We start from the raw sequence: 21,923 nt of genomic DNA, 5'->3' as shown, positions 1-21,923 counted from the left end.
CCAAAGCACTTGAGAGTGGTGTCCAAACAAATGAGTTTGCAATTAAAAACACTGAATGTCAGGAGTGGGATTTGACCCCACACCTCCAGAGGAAAATGGGACCTGAACACAGCACCTTAGAGCGCTTGGCCATCCGGACTGTTAAAATCTCCAGTTGCAAGTTATTACTCTGGAATGTTTCAGACCGGGCACTTGTTCAGTTTCACTGGAAGACCCAGTGGCCGGGATATCCTCTCCCCCGTTGTTTTCCTGAGCTTGTGCACGGTGTCCGGGGAGCTTTGGTCCGGGTCCGAGGTAGCTTACATCATGTGGCAATGCACCCCGGACTGCTCTTGTTCCATTTTATCGCACATTAGTTTTTGGTGCAAAAATAACATCTCCAGAGGAGACAGTGATCTGAACACAGCACCGCATACTGCTCGGCCATCCTGACTATTCAGTGCTGTGTGTGGCCACCTGCAGGTTGATTTTGAACTTTTGTGTCCTGTCACATGCAATAAATGAGGGCAGCAGGCGTATCTCTACCTGACACCGGGGAAACAGTGAGACAGACATTGCATTGTGTTCAGGTTTAATCACAGCAATATCCGCAGTCAGGAGCTGAAAAGGACGAAGAGCTGAAAAAACACAAGAAAAAAGCAAAGAAATGTCAGCAATTGTGGTAAACTCTTTAATGTGTTTCCTGCTCGTTTCGTGATGCGGCGCTCACAGAGGGAGTACGAATTCAGAAAATAATTCTTCCATCCAAAATCTTTAAAATAATGACATGCAACTAATTAAACTGTGTGCCGGGGGATGGGGATGGGTGAAGATTATTTGTTTTATGCCCCATTCATTAACCGACAGCGTTGTGTTGTAGAATTGTTACTGAGGGACAGTGGAAACTTCAATAACTGAACTTTAATTATTTAAGGATTTTGAATCATTGATGAAGTTTTCTCCCCTATCTGACTTTACTCACTCTGTATGTTGGAGACTGGTTTAAAATGTTCAGTGCTCATGCGACAAATAACCTGGGGCGACTTTTGTTAAACGTATTTCACAGCAAAAGTATTCTCCAAAAAACAATTTCCACTGGGGCTCGAACCGGGGACCTTTCACGTGTGAGGTGAATATGATAACCACTACACTACAGAAACACTGTGTCTAAAGCAACCTTAGGAATATAACCAGAGCTTTAACCTACACAGCTGGCCGATACTTCAGGAGCTGGTTTTACGAGAAGAGAATGACGGTGCTATATTTCGGAAGGCTGTGAGCGTGGCAGGAATTGATCTCGTGTTTCCCAGACTTCATACATAGGAACAGGAGATGGCCATTTAGCAGCGAGTGGTTAAGATCTGGAATGCACGGCTTGAAAGGGCGGTGGAGGCAGACTCAATCTTATCTTTCAGACGGGAGTTGGATAAGTGTCTGAAGGAAAAACAATTGCAGGGCTACGGGGAAAGGGCGGGGAGTGGGACTCGCTGAGGGTCGGCACGGGCTCGATGGGCCGAATGGTCTTCCGTGCTGTAACCATTCCATGATTCGATCAGTTAGTGGCACATTTTATAGTGTGGCTGGGAGCACAACATTGCAAAGGGACATGGATTGAGTCGCCAAAACTGGAGGCATCTGATTTAGGAGATTCGCGGGGCGTGGAAATTTTGGAGTTTAATGACTTTGAAAGCAACATTTTTGTTTTGTGCCGTTTCGGTCAGAGGTTTTCCATTAAAGCAACATTAAATGAAAAGAAATCGCCCAACGTTGGTCTCGAACCCACGACCCTGAGATTAAGAGTCTCATGCTCTACCGACTGAGCTAGCCAGGCTTCCATGCAAAGCAGGTTTTTATCACTCATTGCAGCCAGGCGCCTGTTGGCTCCGCCCCAGATGTTTAAACTTGCTGTTGAAGAACTGCCAGGATCTTCTTGAATGGTGGACCAGGTTGGAGGGGCCGAATGGCCAACTCCGGCCCCTCATCCTTACGTGTTTATATTTACGTCTTTATGCGGAGCTCCTTTCAGGGTAAACGAGCCAAAGGAGGACAGGGGAAACGTTATAAGGACACCCTCCACTGACACCTGGGAGGCCCTGGCCGCAGACCGCCGGATGTGGAGAAAGTCCTTCTGGGAGGGCGTTGAGCTCTTTGACTCTAGACGCAAGGAACATGAAGAGACCAAGCGCAGGCAGCGGAAGGAGCACACGGCAAACCAGTCCCACCGACCCCTTCCCTCGACGTATGTCTGTCCCACCTGTAACAGGGTCTGTGGCTCTCGTATCGGAATGTTCAGCCATCAAAGGACTCACTTTGGGATGGAAGCAAGTCCTCCTCGATCCCGAGAGACTGCCTCTGATGGTGTCTATGATTTACGGTACACTGCGGAAACATCTCCACTTTCAGCACCAGATTACCAGAATTAAACCCAATGGGATCGGGAGAAAAGTTCCTCATATGCTCAGAGCAAAATATATCATATGACAATAGAATTTTATGTATTAATTAATGATGTTTAAATCAATGCTTCATTTTTTTTTACACAGGAGATGCATAAAAATGTGTAAAATAGATGAACTATTTTTTTATAATGTTTTGAATTAAAAGTACAATTTCCCTGACCGGGAATCGAACCCGTGCCGTGGCGTTGAAAGCACTAAATCCTAACCACGAGACCATCAGGAAACCTGGTTTGGATAAAGTATTTTTTTAAATAAAAATAATTCTCCGCCTGACACTTTGGAAACAATGAGACAGCCCTTGGAGCAAGGGTCTGGTTATTGCCAAACAGCAAAGGAAATATTAATTCTGGAAGAACAATATCCGAAAGAGCAGTGACCACTACGTGATTTGAACACGTAACCTTCGGAATTCGAGTCAGACACGCTACCATTGCACCATGAGACCTACACAGTGAGCTGGAGATGTTCGCCTCTATGAAGGTTCTGTAATACAATGGGCTTTAAAATCTCGGCCCATTCCCACCAGGTATCACAAGCAGCGCTCACCTGACAGGCACCGTATGGTTTCTTCTTAAAGTTTTCTCTTGCTTTCACGGGAAACCATCAGTAATTAACCCCTCACCTACTTTTGCACAATCAAACAAATGCTAACTCAGGAACAGTCCATACTTCAATCATTTGTCCTGTGCTTTGCATCTTAACTCGAAAACCATATCCCATTTTACTCACTGTATTATAGCTTTCTGGTTCAAAATCCTCATTGCCGATGACACCACGAATCTGGGGCAACTTTTATCAAATTTAACAGCACCGGTTATTCCTACCGGGCACACAACATACAATCAGTAGTAAAGATAAAATCCCAACATGCGTATTTTCAGATTCAACGCTGTAGCATTTCAAATAAAGTGAAAGAATTTTACACTGAAAAGATTTGCAAGTGTTGCTTGTATTTGTATCTTTAATCAAATTTTGTTGCGTCTGACTCCCATTCATGCCACTGCTGAATAAGAAATGAGGGTTTGACATTGACCAGTCTGCACTGCCCCTGATATTTGTGAGCTCATCCTTTATATTCAGTGGTTTCTCGCCCTTTGATGGGCTGCAGTGTAGCGGATATCACGTTGGCCTCACATTGAGTACTGTTGAGGGGGATGACTCATCAAGGGAGTGCAGCAGCAGCCAAGTTCATGGCACCGTGGCTGGCTCTGCTGCACAGAAGGGCAGGAAAAAGAGTGGGACAGCGATAGTGATAGGGGATTCGATTTAAAGGGGAATGGATAGGCGTTTCTTCGGCCGCAACCGAGACTCCAGGTTGGTATGTTGCCTCCCTGGTGCAAGGGTCAAGGATGTCTTGGAGCGGGTGCAGGACATTCTGAAAAGGGAGGGAGATCAGCCAGTTGTCGTGGTGCACATTGGTACCAAATATTTAGGTAAAAAAATGGATGAGGTCCTACGAGATGAATTTATGGAGCTAGAAGCTGAATTAAAAAGTAGGACCTCAAAAGTAGTAATCTCGGGATTGCTACCAATGCCACGTGCTAGTCAGAGTAGGAATCGCAGGATAGCTCAGATGAATCCGTGGCTTGAGCAGTGGTGCAGCAGGGAGGGATTCAAATTCCTGGGCCATTGGAACAGTTTCTGGGGGAGGTCGGACCAGTACAAACCAGACGGTCTGTAACTAGGCAGGTCCTGAACCAAAGTCCTTAGGGGGGAGTGTTTGCTAGTGCTGTTGGGGAGGAGTTAAACTAATATGGCAGGGGGATAGGAACCAATGCAGGGAGACAGAGGGAAACAAAATGGAGACAGATACAAAAGACAGAAAGGAGATGAGTAAAAGTGGAGGGCAGAGAAACCCAAGGCAAAAACCAAAAATGGCCACTGTACATCAATATTCTAAAGGGTCAAAGTGGAATAAAAAGGCAAGCCTGAAAGCTCGGTGCCTCAATGCGAGGAGTATTCAGAACGCCGGAGAGGGCTCTGAGCTAGTTAGAGTGGGTGAGAGCGCAGATAAAAAGGACCCCAAGAAAGAATGCAAAAGGCAGGAGGCAACAGAGCAGAGCAGCACTGGGGTAAGTGTGAACCACAAGGTAATAGGAAGGGACAATATGTATGAATATAAAGGGGCTGCAGGAGGGGTCAAAACTAAAAATCATAGATTAAAAACTATTATTAAATACTTTACCTAAACGCACGCAGCATTCAAAATAAAGCAAAGGAGTTGACGGCACAAATCATGACAAATGGGTATGATTTGGTGGCCATTACAGAAACGTGGTTGCAGGGTGGCGAAGACTGGGAATTAAACATACAGGGGTAGCTGACAATTCGGAAAGATAGACAAGAAGGGAAAGGAGGTGGCGTAGCTCTGTTAATAAAGGATGACATCAGGGCAGCTGTGAGAGATGATATTGGCTATAATGAACAAAATGTTGAATCATTGTGGGTGGAGATTAGAGATAGTAAGGGAAAAAAGTCACTGGTGGGCGTAGTTTATAGGCGCCCAAATAATAACTTGACGGTGGGGTGGGCAATAATCAAGGGAATAATGGAGGCATGTGAAAAAGGAACGGCAGTAATCATGGTGGATTTTAACCTACATATTGATTGGTCAAATCAAATCGCTCGGGGTAGCCTGCAGGAGGAATTCATAGAATGCATACAGGATTGTTTCTGAGAACAATATGTTACAGAACCTACAAGGGAGCAAGCTATCTTAGATCTGGTCCTGTGCAATGAGACAGGAATAATGAACGATCTCCTAGTAAAAGATCCTCTCAGAAGGAGTGATCACAGTATGGTTGAATTTGTAATATAGATTGAGGGTGAGGAAGTAGTGTCTCAAACGAGCATACAATGCTTAAACAAAGGGGACTACAGTGGGATGAGTGCAGAGTTGGGTAATGTAGACTGGGAACACAGAATAAACGGTGGCACAATTGAGGTACAGCAGAGGACTTTTAAGGAGCTCTTTCAAAGTGCGCAACAAAAATATATTCCAGTGAAAAAGAAGGGCAGTAAGAGAAGGGATAACTTGCTGTGGATAACCAAGGAAATAAAGGAGAGTATCAAATTAAAAACCAATGCGTATAAGGTGGCCAAGGTTAGTGGGAAACTAGAAGATTGGGAAAATTTTAAACGACAGCAAACAATGACTAAGAAATCAATAAGGAAAGGAAAGATAGATTACGAAATTAAAATTGCGCAAAACATAAAAACAGATAGTAAAAGCTTTTACCGATATATAAAACGGCAAAGAGTGACTAAAGTAAATGTTGGTCCCTCAGAAGATGAGAAGGGGGATTTAATAATGGGAAATGTGGAAATGGCTGAGATCTTAAACAATTATTTTGCTTCGGTCTTCACAGTGGAAGACACAAAAACTATGCCAGAAATTGCTGGTCACAGGAATGTGGGAAGGGAGGAACTTGAGACAATCACTATCACTAGGCGGGTAGTGCTGGACAGGCTAATGGGACTCAAGGTAGACAAGTTCCCTGGTCCTGAGGAAATTTATCCCTAGGGTATTAAAAGAGGTGGCGGAAGTTATAGCAGATGCATTCGTTATAATCTTCCAAAATCCTCTGGACTCTGGGGAGGTAACAGCGGATTGGAAAGCAGCTAATGTAACGCCTCTGTTTACAAAAGCGGGCAGACAAAATGCAGGTAACTATAGGCCGGTTAGTTTAACATCTGTAGGTGGGAAAATGTTTGAAACTAACATTAAGGAAGAAATAGCGGGACATCTAGATAGGCTTAGTGCAATCAAGCAGACACAGCATGGATTCATGAAGGTGAAATCATGTTTAACTAATATACTGGAATTCTTTGAGGATATAACGAGCATGGTGGATAGAGGTGTACCGATGGATGTGGTGTATTTAGATTTCCAAAAGGCATTCGATAAGGTACCGCACAAAAGGTTACTTCTGAAGATAGAGCTACGCGGAGTCAGAGGATATGTATTAGCATGGATCGAGATTTGGCTGGCGAACAGAAAGCAGAGAGTCGGGATAAATGGGTGGTTTTCAATTTGGAAATCCGTGGTTAGTGGTGTGCCACAGGGATCGGTGCTGGGACCACAACTGTTTGCAATATACATAGATGACCTGGAAGAGGGGACAGAGTGTAGTGTAAAATAATTTGCAGATGACACAAAGATTAGTGGGAAAGCGGGTTGTGTAGAGGACACAGAGAGGCTGCAAAGAGATTTGCAGAGATTAAGCCAATGGGCTAAGGTTTGGCAGATGAAATACAATGTCGGAAAGTGTGAGGTCATCCACCTAGGGAAAAAAAACAGTAAAAGGGAATATTATTTGAATAGAGAGAAATTACAACATGCTGCGGTGCAGAGGGACCTGGGGGTCCTTGTGCATGAATCCCCAAAAGTTAGTTTGCAGGTGCAGCAGGTAATCAGGAAGGTGAATGGAATGTTCGCCTTCATTGCGAGAGGGATGGAGTACAAAAGCAGGGAGGTCCTGCTGCAACTGTATAGGGTATTCGTGAGGTCGCATTGGAGTACTGCGTGCAGTTTTGGTCACCTTACTTAAGGAAGGATATACTGGCTTTGGAGGGGACAGAGAGACGATTGACTCGGCTGATTCCGCAGATGAGGGGGCTACCTTATGGTGATAGATTGAGGAGACTGGGTCTTTACTCGGTGGAGTTCAGAAGGATGAGGGGTGATCTCATAGAAACATTTAAAATAATGAAAGGGTTGGACAAGATAGAGGCAGGGATGTTGTTTCCACTGGTAGGGGAGACTAGAACTAGGGGGCACAGCCTCAAAATACGGGGGAGCCAATTTAAAACCGAATTTCTTCTCCCAGAGGTTTGTGAATCTTTGGGATTATCTGCCCAAGGAAGCAGTTGAGGCGAGATCATTGAATGTATTCAAGTCACAGATAGATAGATGTTAAACCACGAAGGGAAATAAGGGTTACGGGGTGCGGGTGGGTAAGTGGAGCTGAGTCCACGGCCAGATCAGCCATGATCTTGTTGAATGGCGGAGCAGACTCGAGGGGGTAGATGGTCTACTCCTCTTCCTAATTCTTATGTTTCTTATGTTTCTTATGGAGCAGGCGTCTACTACAACCAAAAAAACATTTTTTAAAGGACCTGCGTAGTCCTCATGGATGCGTGCCCAAGGCTTGGTGGGCCAGGACCATGGGCTAGTGGGGGGTTCCCTGGGCGCATTACCCAGCTGGGCAAACGTGTTGCACCTGCGAACGCAAAGTTCCAGATCTGCGTCTTTCCCTGTACACCAAATGTGTGACTTGGCAATTGCCTTCCTCATGACAATGCCCGGGTGCTCATTGTGGAGTTCTCTGATGAACACCTCTCTGCCCATCTGGTTTCTACGCGGTTTCCCCACAGTCGGCAATCGGCCTGAATCGAGAGTTCATCCCTGCGCCTGTGAAATAGTTTAACTTCCTCACGACATGCCCTGTACGTGGCTGCCCAGTCCCCATTTTGGATACATTTCTTGACGAGAGACAATAGCGGGTCTCTATTTGTCCAGACTTTAATCTGACGGGCTGTCATGGGGGAGCCTTCACTTCCGAAAGCTTCAACAGCCATGACCATCTCAGCACCATGCTCGGTAACCCCCTCAGTGGTGGCGAGGGGGAGCCTGCTGAGTGCATCGGCGCAGTTTTCGGTGCCCGGTTTGTGCCGAATTGTGTAGTCATAGGCGGCTAAAGTGAGTGCCCACTTCTGTATGCGGGCCGATGCATTTGCATTTATGGCCTTGTTGTCTGCCAAAAGGGACGTTAGGGGTTTGTGATCTGTCTCCAGCTCAAATTTCCTGCCAAACAGGTATTGGTGCATTTTCTTTACTGCATATACACATGCGAGCGCCTCCTTTTCTACCATCCCGTAGCCCCTTTCTGCCGGGGACAGACTTCTGGAGGCCTAAGCTACCGGCTGTAACTGACACTTGGCATTGACATGCTGCAACACACACCCGACACAATCGGACGACGCATCGCACGTTAACACAAGTTTCTTACATGGGTCATATAGCGTTAACAGAGTGTTGGAACATAACAAATTGCGAGCTCTATTAAAAGTCCTTTTCTGGCTGTCCCCCCAGACACATTCATGACCTTTGCGTAGGAGCATGTGTAGCGGCTCTAGCAGCGTGCTCAATTTGGGAAGAAAGTTACCAAAATAGTTCAGGAGCCCCAGGAACGAATGCAGCTCCGTCGTGTTACGGGGTCTGGGTGCTCTCTGGATCGCTTCCGTTTTGGAGGCAGTAGGGCTGATCCCGTCTGCTGCTACCCTTCTCCCCAGGAATTCTACCTCTGGAGCTATGAAGACGCACTTCGCCTTTTTCAGTCGCAGCTCTATCCGGTCCAGTCTGCGTAGCACCTCCTCCAAGTTGTGGAGGTGTTCTTCAGTATCGTAACCCGTGATGAGGATGTCGCCTTGAAAAACCACCGTCCGTCGAATCGTCTTGAGGAGGCTTTCCATATTTCATTGTAAGATCGCGGCAACCGACGAATCCCGAACGGACATCTGTTGTACTCAAACAACCCCTTGTGTGTCGTGATGGTGGTTAGCTTCTTCGACTCACTCGCCAGCTCATGGGTCATGTAAGCTGAGTTCAGGTCCAATTTTGAAAAAAGTTTGCCACCGTATAGCATCGCAAAGAGGTTCTCCGCTCTCAGTAGCGGGTACTGGTCTTGGAATGAAACCCGATTGATGGTGGCCTTCTAATCACCACATATCCTGACCGACCTATCCGCCTTGGGCACCGGTACAATCGGGCTCGCCCAGTCACTGAATTCGTCTGGCGAGATGATGCCTTCCCTTAGCAGGCGGTCCAATTCGCCTTCTATCGTTTCCCGCATTATGCACGGCTCTGCCCTGACCTTGTGGTGTACTGGCATGGCGACCGGGTTCATGTGAATCACTACCTTGGCCCCCATGAAAGTGCCAATGCCGGGTTGAAATAATGAGTCAAATTTGTTCAGGATCTGTGAGCATGATACTCGCTCCACAGAGGAAATTGCATTGACATCGCCCCATTTCCAGTTAATGACAGCAAGCGAACTTGTGGGTCACGACGACAGTGGCGCTGCCTAGCACCAGAATGATCTCCTTTGTGTACGTTCGTAGCTGTGCGTCAATCGGCAATAATTTTGGCCTCCTGGCCTTGGACGCCCACAACTTTTCGAACTATTTGATACCCATCAGGGACTGGCTGGCCCACGTGTCTAGCTCCACTGATACTGGGATGCCATTGAGGAGCACTTTCATCATTATCGGTGGCGTCCTGGGGTATGAACTTTATACGTGCTCCACATGAACTCGCTGAACTTCAGCTTCCAGCGATTTCCCCCAGTGTTCATTTCTGCAATTTCTGCATGTATTTTGCTCATCTCTGCAAACTCTGGCTGAGTGTGTGCCTCCATGCCTCCAACATGAGCTGCCGTTGGAAACAAAAGGTCTCTTACCAGTCGATCGTCACTGACTGCCCCGTGATTGTCCTTGAGTGCACCATTAACAGGTGTTGATGGCCCCATTACTGGCCGCATTGTCCCTTGCAATGACGTGAATCGCTATTCAGCTTGCCATTTTCTCTGTCGAACTCCCCCTCTGGGTTTGGCTACATATTGGGGCATGCCTGCCTGCCCTTGGCTGCCTGGAGAACTGTGTGATGCATAACAATGTTGAATCTCTGTCCCAACCATTGCTTAACACAGAACCTCTTGCCGGTTCTGCTCGTGGCCATGCTCGTGTGGTTTAAATCCCAGTTTCTCGTCGCCATTTATACGTCCTTACTATACAGTGTAAATGCACACGAGGCCCATGCTTCAGGGAAAGTCAATCTGTGACCTGTCTTTTATTTCTTAGCACTCAAGTGATGGAAATGGGTGGAGCTTCCCCTTTTGTACCTGAAGGTTCAGGTTAGGAATGTCTCGAACAAGTTCACCACCAAATGGTCATTGTTCTAACAGTGTACAACTTAGGTCAGATTATACATGGGTTACAATGCTGGTTGCATACATGACAGTCCCGGCCTCACTCTCTGTGGAGCTGTGGACGAGCGATTAGTCGATGGGTTGTTTGCGGCTTCGATCTGCTGTTGTGAGATGCAGGATCCTTTAATAATCTCTCACAACTCAACTGAAAGCAACCGGAACGTGTAGCTTTGAGAGGGTCTTTCTGCACCGTCAGGGCTGGAAACGGGACGGAGTGAGAGACACGGTGTAGAGTTTGAGTGTGTACAGAACTGTACAGAGAAACCAGCCAATGTAACAGGGCTGTGAGACACTGCATTTTGTTAATAGTATAGCATTAGGCAGTCCCTCGGATCGAGCATGATTTGTTTCCACACTAATAAGGGATGAGTTCACAGGTGTTTCGATGAGGGACCTGACAATCTAGGTCCCGAACTACATCCTGAAAGGTGGAAGATGCCTGTGGGTGGTTTGTTTTAACGTGGGGTGACCGTTGCACACCTGCCACCACACGGGATTGACAGAGCTAGGTCTTGGTCCAGAGGCAAGGATTACCCAAGGCGACCACAGACCAATCTCTGCTGCATGGACCGAGTGTGTACACATGTGCCGACTATCCATAGATCGCAGTGTGGGCTGGCCCGTGCTGTCCCTGGGCCCTCGCCTCTCCTGAGCCCCGATCTCACACCGCTCCTCCGCCCCGATCAAAAATGGAGCAGTCAGAAACAGGACATCAATTAGTCCCTCTAATCTTGGAGACATCAAATATCAACACTGTTATTTGAAATATCAAAATATTAAACTCCAGCCTAGTTGAAGGGTTATTAACATCAGCAGAAACAAACACCAACTTTGTTAATATTGAACCATTAATGTCAATTATTCTATTTTTTCTAATATTTAAGTGAACAATGTCGAAAATGTTTCCACCCGGTTTCGAACCGGTGACCTTTCACGTGTTAGACGAACGTGATAACCACTACACTACAGAAACACTGCGATTGATATGTTGCTAGGAAGATAACCAGAGCCTTAACCGACACAGCTGGCCGATACTTCAGGAGCTGGTTTTACGAGAATAGAATGAATGTGCGATCTTTAGGAAGGCTGTGAGTGTGGCAGGAATTGATCTCGTGTTTCCCAGACTTTACACATAGGAACAGGAGCGAGTGGTTAGGATCTGGGATGCACGGCTTGAAAGGGCGGTGGAGACAGACTCAATCTTCTCTTTCAGATGGGAGTTGGAAAAGTGTCTGATGGAAAAACAATTGCAGTGCGATGGGGGAAGGGCGGGAGAGTGGGACTCGCTGAGAGGAGGCACGGGCTCGATGGGCCGAATGGCCTTCCGTGCTGTAACCATTCCATGATTCAATAAGTTAGTGGCACATTTCATAGTGTGGGTGGAAGCAGAACATTGCAAAGGGACATGGATTGAGTCGGCAAAACTAGAGGCATCTGATTCAGGAGATTCGCAGGGCATGGAAATTCGGGAGTTTAATGACTTTGAAAGGAACATTTTTGCTTTGTGCCGTTTCGGTCAGAGAAATGTTTGTGAAAGGAATTTTTTGCAGAAAGAGATGCAACATTTAAGCTTCTACCTTAACACTTCTTTCTGGGTGTCAGGTCACATTTCGTTTCAATGTTATTCTTCCAGAATTGCTATAAGAACATAAGAACATAAGAATTAGGAACAGTAGTGGGCCATCTAGACCCTCGAGCCTGCTCCAACTTCCCCAACATCGGGAACAATCTCCCCGCATCTAACCTGACCAGTCCCATCAGAATATTGTATGTTTCGATGAGATCCCCTCTCATCCTTCTAAACTCCAATGTATAAAGGACCAGTTGATCCAGTCTCTCCTCATATGTCAGTCCAGCCATCCCGGGAATCAGTCTGGTGAACCTTTGCTGCACTCCCTCAATAGCAAGAACGTCCTTCCTCAGATTAGGAGACCAAAATTAAAACAATATTCCAGTTGAGGCCTCACCAAGGCCCTGTACAACTGCAATAAGAACTCCCTGCTCCTATACTCAATTCACCAAGCTATGAAGGCCAACATACGATTTACCTTTTTCCTGCCTACTGTAACTGTATGCCAACTTTCAGTGACTGATGAACCATGACACCCAGGTCTCATTGCACCTCCCCTTTTCCTAATCTGCCACCATTCAGATAATATTCTGTCTTCACGTTTTTGCCCTCAAAGTGGATAACCTCACATTTATCCACATTTTACTGCATCTGCCATGAATTTGTCCACTCACCTAACCTGTCTAAGTCACCCTGCAGTCCCTTAGCGTCCCCCTCACAGCTCACACCGCCACCCAGTTTGGTGTCATCTGCAAACATGGAGATATTGCACTCAATTCCTTCATCCAAATCATTGATGTATATTGTAAAGAGCTGGGGTCCCAGCACTGAGCCCTGAGGCACTCCACTAGTCACTGCCTGCCATTCTGAAAAGGACCCTTTTCTCCCAACTCTCTGCTTCCTGTCTGCCAACCAGTTCTCTATCCACGTCAGTATATTACGCCCAATACCATGTGCTTTGATTTTGCACAGCAATCTCTTGTGTGGACCCTTGTCAACAACCTTTTGAAAGTCCAAATATACCACATCCACTGGTTCTCCCTTGTCCACTCGACTAGTTACATCCACAAAAATTCCAGAAGATTTGTCAAGCATGATTTACCTTTCATAAATCCATGCTGACTTGGACCGATCCTGTCACTGCTTTCCAAATGCGCTGCTATTTCATCCTTAATAATTGATTCCAACATTTTCCCCACTACTGATTCAGGCTAAACAGTGTATAATTACCCGCTTTCTCTCTCCCTCCCTTCTTAAAAAGTGGTTTTACATTAACTACCCTCTAGTCGATAGGAACCTACCCGAATCAATAGCCTGTTGGAAAATGATCACCAATGCATCCACTATTTCTAGGGCTACTTCCTTAAGTACTCTTAGATGCAGACTATCAGGCCCCGGGGATTTATCATCCTTCAATCCCATCAATTTCCCACCTCATAAGGATATCCTTCAGTTCCTCCTTCTCACTCAACCCTCGGTCCCCTAGTACTTTTGGAAGGTTATTCGTGCCTTCCTTCGTGAAGACGGAACTGAAGTATTTGTTCAATTGGTCTGCCATTACTTTTGTTCCCCATTATAAATTCACCTCAATCCGACTGCAAGGGACCTACAGTTGTCTTCACTAATCTTTTTCTCTTCACATATTTAAAGAAGCTTTTGCAGTCAGTTTTTATGTTCCAAGCAAGCTTCCTCTCATAATCCATTTTCCCTCTCCTAATGAAATCCTTAGTCCTCCTCTGTTGAATTCTAAATTTCTCCCAGTCTTCAGGTTTGTTCGTTTTTCAGGCCAATTTATCTGCCTCTTCCTTGGTTTTAGCACTATCTTTAATTTCCCTTGTTAGCCACGGTTGAGCAACGTTCTCCGTTCTATTTTTACTCCAGACAGGGATGTGCAATTGCTGAAGTCACCCATGTGATCTTTAAATGTTTGCCATTGCCTATCCACCGTCAACCCTTTAAGTATCCTTGGCCAGTCTATTCTAGCCAATTCACACCTCATACCGTCAAAGTTACCTTTCCTTAAGTTCAGGACCCAAGTTTCTGAATTAACTGTGACACTCTCCATCTTAATGAAGAATTCTACCATATTATGTTACTCGTCACCAAGAGGCCTCGCACAATAAGATTGCTAATTTGTCCCTTCTCATCACACATCACCCAGTCAAGGATGGCCAGCGCTCTTCTGGGTTGAGAAAACCATCCATAATACACTCCATTAAATCCTCCTCCACCACATTACTACCATGTGGTTAGCCCAATCACGATGTAGATTAAAGTCACCCATGATAACTGCTGTCCCACCAATGCACACATCGCTTCTTTCTTGTTTGATGCAATCCCCAACCTTACCACTACTAACCAGTGAGACAGACATTGCAGCAAGAGTCTGTTTTTGTGAAACAGCAATTGCTAAAAGAACAGTCACCCCGACATGATTTGAATACGCAACCCTTTGATCTAGAGTCAGACGCACTACCGTTGCACCACAAGGTCTACACAGTAGTTAAAGGATGTTCGTCTATATGAAGGTTCTGCAATACAAGGCGCTTTAAAATCCCCGCCCATTCCCACCAGTTTTCACAAGCAGCGTTCACCTGACAGTCACCGGATGGTTTGTTCGAAAACTTTTCTCTAGCTTTCACAGGAAAGCATCATTAATTAACCCCTCACCTTCTTTTGCACAATCAAACAAATGCTAACTCAGGGACACTCCATACTTCAATCACTTGGCCTGTGCTTTGGGGAGCGGGCAGGGAAGTGGACCTGAGTCCATGATCAGATCAGCAATGATCCATATTAAATGGAGGAGCAGGATCGAGAGGCCGTCTGGTCCATTCCTGCTCCTATTTCTTATGTTCTTATGTTCGTATGCATGTTAACCCATTTTACTCACTGTATTTTAGCTTTCTGATTCAAAGTGTTCATTGCCGATGACACCAGGAATCTGGGGCAACTTTTATCAAATTTATCAGCACCGATTATTCCTACCGTGCACACAAAATACAATCAGTAGTGAGGATAAAATCCCACAGTATGTATTTTCAGATTCAACACAGTAGCATTTCAAATAAAGTGAAATAATTTTACACTGAAAAGATTTGCAAGTGTTACTTGTATTTGTGTCTTTAATTAAACCTTGTGGCGTCTGACTCCCGTTCATGCCACTGCTGAATGAGAAAGGAGGGTTTGACATTGACCAGACTGCACTGCACGTCATATTTGTGAGCTCATCCTTTATATTCAGTGGTTTCTCGCTCTTTGATGGGCTGCAGTGTAGCGGATATCACGTTGGCCTCACACGTAAAAGGTCCCCGGTGGATCCGTTTTCTCTCACTCAAAGTTATCTATTTATTGATGAAATAAAGAGCAATTAATGAATAAGGGAGCCCTTTTGCCAGGAAAATAAATAGCAAATAAAAACATCAAATGCTGGAAATCTCAGCAGGTCAGGCAGCATTTGCAGGAAGACTGATCTCGCCTCCGATTGTTCATTCACAGCAACTTTAAACATAATGTTTCTGCCTGCGATTGAACCAGGGACCTTTCACGTATAAAGCAAACGTGATAACCACAACACTACAGAAACCTCTTGTACAACAGCCCCCACAGCGAGGAGCTGACCAGTTAGCTCGCTCTGTGCTGATCGGGAATGTGTTGGCTCACCTGAAACAACTTCTGTCCCACACTGAAAGTTCTCAATCCTTCTCCTCCGCTGCCCTTTACAGAAATGTCACGGATCACCCAGCCACAGTGTTCACTTCCACTTCCTCACAGTGGGGCCACAGAGGCTCCTACCGTCTCCCCGCGATCAGCGAACTCACCCAGTTTACAAAATTAAATCCCAAACACGTGCCCGGCAAAGTGCAGAAGAAGCCAGATAGTCTGCGAGCTCGATCTATCACAGAAAGTATTGGCATTCATGGTGATTACAGAAATTATTAATCGTCTCACAGACCTCAATTATTTTTATGCGATGAATTGATCGCGGATTGAAAGCAGGTTAGTGCGCCGGGTCTTAACTCCTCGACAACCAGTGAACAGTTACGATGCATGTCGAACCAGGTTAGTGCACCGGGTCTTAACCCCTCGACCACCAGGGAACAGTTACGATACATGTCGATATAATTATATATATTTATATATGAACCTGAATGTCAATGGCTACCTACCGAGACCTCGTGGCGCCCACGGTAGTGCGTCTCACTTTCAGTGAGAGAAACGGTTCCACAGTGACACCTGTCATGTGTTCTGCATGGTGACTGCTTGTACTATTACATGGTGTGCCACCAGAGGGCACTGCGGGGGGTTGAGACTTGTAGCTTACCTGCACAGGTGTGCCTGGCCTAGTATAAAAGTCAGGCCACCAATAAAGGTTATCAATAAAGGACTCAGGTCACTACATTTAATGAACGACACATTGTCTCGTGGCGTCATTATCAGAGCATTTAAAGGTATAATAAGGGAGCCCAAAGCCTCAGAAACTGGAAATTCTACCAGAGCGTCGAAGTCATGCTGTCGGTGCCTGGGACAACACATTGCTCAAAGTTGTCCACACGTGAAGGCAGAGTGTTTCTTCGACAGAAAGACTGGGCATCTTGCGAAGGCATGCCGACTGAAGGGAAAAACCTGTTGTTAAAGCTGAGTCCAGCGTTCAAAGCTATGAGTAGAAATCCCAAGAGACTACATAGTATGGAAGACCAACAACAGGACGATGAGATGTTAGAGTTACACATCATCAGGAGCACGATTTTAACGGACAGTGATTCGGAAAGTATCAAAATCCACGTCGATGTTGCTGGATTCAAGATACCAATGGAAATTGACACGGGTGCATCCGTGAGTGTAATACCGGAGTCACTGTACCGCGACAAATTGCGTGATTTCTAAGTGGAGAAACCAAAGATAGAGCTGCGAGGCTACTCGGGAGAGTAAATTCCTGTGGTTGGTCATATCACTGCACCGATCGGTGAAATATAAAGATCAATTTCAGAACTTGCCTCTAATAGTAGTGAAAAGAGACAAGTCTGCCTTACAAGGATGAAATTCATTAAGCTCACTGAAGCTGGATTGTACTCAGATTTTCTGTGTGGAAGCGAGATTTTCATCAACGGATGAGGTTATCAAGAAGTATCCAAAGGTGTTCTGCGAAACGGACAGTCCAATCCAAGGCTTCAAGGCGAGTGTCAGGGTACAGAAGGACGCTAGATTGGTTTTCTACAAGCACCGTTCCGCACCATATGCACTGAAGGAGAAAGTTGAGCATGAACTCAAAAATCTAGAAGGTGTGAACCGTTGCACTGCGGAAACATCTCCACTTTCAGCACCAGATTAACAAAATTCAACCCAATGAGATCGGGAGAAAAGTTCCTCACATGCTCAGGGCAAAATAAGTAATTGTCGTTCTACAAAAGAATGAACAAATTTCAGCACCAGGTCAGACGGAAATGTTAAGCAAGCAGGTAGACTGCTGAATCACACTTTTAAGGTGTTGGTGGTGACAAAGCAAATGGGTTCTGCCCAATGATTCAATGTAAAAAATGTCTGAAATAGGATTCGAACACTATCTATAGTGACCAACGCAACTCATCTCAGACCACGTGGCCATCATTACTATTCAGTGTTGTGTGTGGCAACCTGCAGGTTGATTTTGAACTTTTGTGTCCTGTCACATGAAATAAATCAGGGCAGCAGGCAGATCTCTGCCTGATACCGGGCAAAGAGTGAGCCAGACCTTGGAGCAAGGGTCTGGTTATTGTATTACAGCAAATGAAATATTAATTCTGGAAGAATAACATTGAAACGAAATGTGATCCTGTCACCCAGGAACAAGTGCTAAGGCAGAAGGTTAAATGCTGCATCCCTTTCTGCAAAAAATTCCTTTCACAAACATTTCTCTGAACAAAAAGTCACAAAACAAAAATGTTCCTTTCAAAGTCATTAAACTCCCGAATTTCCACGCCCCACGACTCTCCTGAATCAGATGCCTCTAGTTTTGCCGACTCCATCCATATCCCTTTGCTCCAAGGTCTGTCTCCTTGTTTCCCCGGTGTCAGGCAGAGATACGCCTGCTGCCCTCATTTATTTCACTCTCTGTGAATCTCTCTAATATTCCAACAGCAGCCATCGTTCTGTGAAGGTTTGTATTCGGTTAATCGTCGCCAATTGCTGTGAAAAGTAGAACACCAGGAAGCTGAGTCCTGTGAGCTAAACTGAGTGTGATCTTAGTCTTCTTTATTCCAACTCCAGAGTGCCTGAACAACATGGCAGCCAACCTTTTATACTGGCCCTGCACGTGTGGGCAGGTGACCATTAGGACTCCAACAGTCACGCCCTCTGATGGCAAGTATTGCATAGTTACATACTTCACATAATTGTTATCGTTAAGAAGTTATAATTCCAATGAATGCCTGAATCATCCGAAAGGAGCCTGGTTTGTAGGACAAGGCTACATATCAGGAAAGAGCGTAGTTAGATGACAAGGGAAGTGATACTCTGATTATAAGTTTGGAGAATAAAAAGAGTAAATGCTGGAAATACTGAGCAGGCCAGGCAGTATCTGTGGAGAGAGAAACAGAGTTAACGTTTCAGGTTAATGACCTTCCATCAGAAGTTGGGCAGTTGTGTTAGGTAATACTATTAAAAGTTTCAATTGTCACGAAGCAGTGGTAAGGAAAAGATATAAAATGTGGCATTTGGCACAGATAGTTTAGAATCCAATTAATGTTTGATCAATTTGTACACCGAGCTGGGAACTGTAACGTGTTTGAGTTCTTCGGCTAACATTCGCAAGGTTTGGGTGTAAGTACTGTTGTTAAGTGTATGTTTAAGTATTGTCTGCTTAATAACTCTGACATTTAATGTTGCGGACCCTATTCCTGCACTGAGTGTGTTCCAGCTCTGTTTGGAGCACCGATCCCTTCAATCCGTCGCTGAAAGGGACAGTTGGATTCACCGGATCTTTGTTTGGTGAAATTTCAAAGATTGAAAGCGGCGCACATCAACCTGGTCACCGACTCACTAACCGCTACACGCTGCTCCCGTGAGATAGAAGCCCAGTTACTGTTACAAGCTTGAACGCAGGTACAAGCAGAACTCATTCATAGAAAGTCCAAGTCCCTGAGGCACCTGATTTTTTGCACCAAACTCCTTCGCAAAGAGTTGCGGTTCGTGTGGGGTGATTTGGGCACATCTTTCCCCACACTACAACACTTCAAACAGAACTCAACGGCTGAAAAGCGCTTTAGGGCGTCATGAGTTCCTGAAAGGTGTTGTCGAAATGCAAGTCATTCTTTGCAAAAGCATGATGCAATTGCAAAATTCTTGAGTAAACTGAGGGCTCGTCCAGAATTTGAACCCGGGACCTCTCGCAAATTTCAATCAATAACCCCCCAGCAAGAATCATACCCCTAGACCAACGGGCCAACTGCTTGATAAATGTGGAGGTAAGGTGTAACCATTATTGAAACATTTTTAGTGTGTTGCTATTCTTGATCGGAGGAGCACATGAGATGGAAACAGTGACTTTGCTTTTTCGACCTGTCTTCTGAAGCACCGCACGGTCCCATTCCGACAGTCAATGAGCTGTTGGGACGTTAGTGTATGCAGGCTGTGGGTGGTCACCCCGAGCACAGCAGAGGGGTTTCTGCATTAGTTCAGGGAGGGGACAGTATCTTTCCCCTTCTCTCTTCCTCTTGTCTATAACCCTGTGCTATGGTTTCTCTATTTATTCCCCTGAATCAGTTTCTAGTGTTTAAAAGGGAACAAAAGATGAAATGGGTGTCACTGTGGAACAATTTCTCTCACTCAAAGTTAAACGCACTACCGTGGGCAGCACGAGGTCTAGGTTGGTAGCTTTTGATATTCAGGGTCATATATAAATATATATAAATATATCGACATGTATCGTAACAGTTCCCTGGTGGTCGAGCGATTAAGACCTGGCGGACTAACCTGGTTTCAATCCTCGATCAATTCATCGCATAAAAATAATTGAGGTCTGTGAGACGATTAATAATTGCTGTAATCACCATGAATACCAATACTGTCATGTATCGCACACTACTGCACATAACTGTACCTTACCATGCAATACATGACTGTAACCAGAGAAGACTTGTAACCACAAACTTACCTTACCACCAGGAGTGCATTTGCAGGAGACACTGGATACCTTTCCCAGACAGGTATATCATGACAGGTCTCAGGCAAGTGTGGCATTCGAGAGCTGTGTAATAAAGGTGCAGCTCCAGAGTGACCTTCACTTCAGTATGTGCCTCGTGTGAGTCTGTACTATAGGGTCAGGACTTTACAGTGGCGACGAGTTACGGGATTACAGAATCCAAAGAATGGTGACCAAGGGCTCAGACGAAAAATACAATGCTGGAGATAATTGGGATGAATTTATGGAAAGGCTCCAGCAAAGCTTTGTAACCAAAGACTGGTTAGGCGAAAATAATGCAGACAAGAGAAGAGCCAATCTCTTGACCAGCTGTGGCTCGAAAACATACGCTTTAATGAAGGAGCTGCTGGCACACGAGAAACCAGCAAGCAAGTCGTTTGAAGAATTGATCACACTGGTAAGAGACCACCTGAAGCCAGCAAGCAGCCTACATATGTAAGCTACTTCGGACCCGTGTCAAAGCTCGCCGTACACCGAGCACAGGCTCAGGAAAACCCCGGGGGAGAGGATATCCCGGTCACTGGGCCTTCCAGCAACACTGAACAAGTGTCCGTTCTGAAACTTTCCAGTGTAATAACTTGCAACTGGAATATCCAACAGTAAGAATGGACGAGCGGTCGAAGGCGCTGCGTTCAGGTCACTGTCCCCTCGAGAGGCGTGGGTTCAAATCTCAATCCTGACATTCAGTGTTTTTAATTACAAAGTCATTTGTTTGGACACCACTCTGAAGTGCTTTGGGACATCCATCGAACTGAAGAAAATGATCCCAATTCAATTACAAACAATGATATCAAAGTTACTTCTCAAACCGGGAATCGATCCTGGGTGGCTGTCGCGAATGGAATGGTTTTGTGAAGCATTGAAATGTGCCCTCTAAATATCTTGCACTGCTCATTTAAAAACACGGTTATAATTTGTTTCAGTGCAAAAGAAGGCAGGCTCGAAGGGCCAAATGGCCGACTCCTGCTCCTGGTTCTTGTGTTCTTATACAGAGCACAGAATAAATGATTAAATGATCAACTCTCCCTCAGTTCGCATTTCTTTCATTGTGCAAAAGAAGATTATGGGTTCATTAATGATGTTTTCCTGTGAAAGCACCATAAAAGTTTAAGGAAAATAATTCATCCAACTTGGGTGTCGAACCCACGACCCGGAGATGAAGAGTCTTATACTCTACCGACTGAGCTAGCCAGGCACTCTGGAGTTGTAATAAAAAAGACTAAGGTCGCACTAAGTTTAGCTCACAGTACTCAGCATCAGGGAGTTCTTCTTTGCAGAACAATTGGCGACGAGCAACAGAATACGAACCTTCACACAACCATGGCTGCTGTTCGAATATTAGAGAGATCCGTAGAGGGTAATGATTGGGAAGCCTGAGTCGAGCAGCTCGATCAGTACTTTGTGGCCAACGAGCTGGAAGGAGACACTAACGTGGCCAAGCACAGGGCGGTTCTCATCACCATCTGTGGGCCTAAAATATACAGCCTCATCAAGTATGTGCTCACACCGACAAAACCAACGGAGAGGGAATATTTTGAGTTGTGCACACTGGTTTGGGACTACCTCAAGCCGAAGGAGAGTATCCTCATGGCCAGATATCGTTTTTACACGCACCATCGCTCCGGGGACCAGGACCTGGCGGATTATGTCACCGACCTGAGACACCACGCGGGACCTTGCGATTTTGGAGCTGCGTTGGGGCAAATGCTGTAGGACTTTTACGTGCTGGGCATCAGCCACGAGGTCAT

The 21,923-nt window shown here is 45.6% G+C and overlaps 2 non-coding genes across 2 annotated transcripts; both read right to left on the bottom strand.

Moving 5' to 3' along the window:
- Nucleotides 1-1,737: 1,737 nt before the first annotated feature.
- trnak-cuu (transfer RNA lysine (anticodon CUU)) lies at nucleotides 1,738-1,810 on the bottom strand. Its single transcript has one exon. It is a non-coding gene; the product is annotated as a tRNA-Lys (tRNA).
- A 9,516-nt stretch (nucleotides 1,811-11,326) lies between these two features.
- Nucleotides 11,327-11,399, bottom strand: trnav-aac (transfer RNA valine (anticodon AAC)). Its single transcript has one exon. It is a non-coding gene; the product is annotated as a tRNA-Val (tRNA).
- Nucleotides 11,400-21,923: the final 10,524 nt, after the last annotated feature.

The sequence above is a fragment of the Pristiophorus japonicus genome, unplaced genomic scaffold (genome assembly GCF_044704955.1).
Source record: "Pristiophorus japonicus isolate sPriJap1 unplaced genomic scaffold, sPriJap1.hap1 HAP1_SCAFFOLD_315, whole genome shotgun sequence".
In the NCBI taxonomy this organism is placed as follows: Eukaryota; Metazoa; Chordata; class Chondrichthyes; family Pristiophoridae; genus Pristiophorus; species Pristiophorus japonicus.
Note: the sequence above shows the minus strand (reverse complement) of the source record. Positions and strands in the feature narration are given on the sequence as shown.